At 40.8% G+C, this 983-nt stretch overlaps 1 pseudogene; it reads right to left on the reverse strand.

Annotated features, from left to right (window-relative positions):
* Positions 1 to 301: 301 nt before the first annotated feature.
* LOC145293494 (U2 spliceosomal RNA) lies at positions 302 to 418 on the reverse strand (annotated as a pseudogene).
* Positions 419 to 983: the final 565 nt, after the last annotated feature.

Consider the following 983-nt stretch of genomic DNA (forward strand, 5'->3'; position numbering starts at 1 on the left):
AAGTTGCATTAAAAAGAAGAAAAAAGGCCGATATCCATTAGTCGCGTGCTCTCGTGTAATGAATGAATGCGTGAATATAGGATTGACATGAAATTCTTAAAGATAAACTAAAATGACCGAAAAATGGACTGAAATAACTTAAATAAAAAGTAAATGACTTAGAATGACTTTAATGAACTTAAGGATGAATTGAATGACGTTAAGAATGACTTGAATTCTTAAAAAATAACTGGACTCCTTCAAAAACAACTTGAATGATCTGGAGAATGACTTGAATGGCTTTGAGACTGTTTGGTTGTAAAGTGGGTGATCATTTTACATTAAATTAATACAGAAAAGTGATCCCTCACAATAATTACAGCATGTAGTAAGAACAGATACTACACTTTGATCTTGGCCAAAAGGCAAAGAAAAGGGTATTTATTTGCTCCCCCACCGAACAAATTAGGAACAAGGCCGATTTTTAATGTGAGGAGTGAAGGGGAAATGGGGAACAACTCCCCGGGGATTAGGGGAGCTGGATAGTGACAATTGGTATGAAGGGTTTCTCCTACATTGACCACATATGGTCTTTGCTTGACGTATCTGCCGGAACAGATGGTATTTATTTGCTCCCCCACCGAGCAAATTAGGCACAAGGCCAATTTTTAATGTGAGGAGTGAAGGGAGGGGGAAGGGAAAAGGGGACTAGCTCCCGAGAGGTGGGAAATGGGAGCTGGTTAAAGGTCAGGCATGTGGGGTTGCCCCCACATCTGGTCTTTGCTAGTCATAGCTAGTCATAGCTTGCAGTATCTGCCGGAACAGATGGTGTTTATTTGCTCCCCCACTGAGCAAATTAGGCACAAGGCCGTTTTTAATGTGAGGTAAAAACCAGCTCCCCTAAAAGGGGTCACTCTGGTTACCAAAAATAATAATTGTCCCAGTATAGAGGGTTTCCCCTCCATTGACTGGTACAAATTATCTTAAGTGTAGCATCTGCCGGA

This window comes from Euprymna scolopes, chromosome 14 (assembly GCF_053919585.1).
Source record: "Euprymna scolopes isolate OS-2025 chromosome 14, ASM5391958v1, whole genome shotgun sequence".
Lineage (NCBI taxonomy): Eukaryota > Metazoa > Mollusca > Cephalopoda > Sepiida > Sepiolidae > Euprymna > Euprymna scolopes.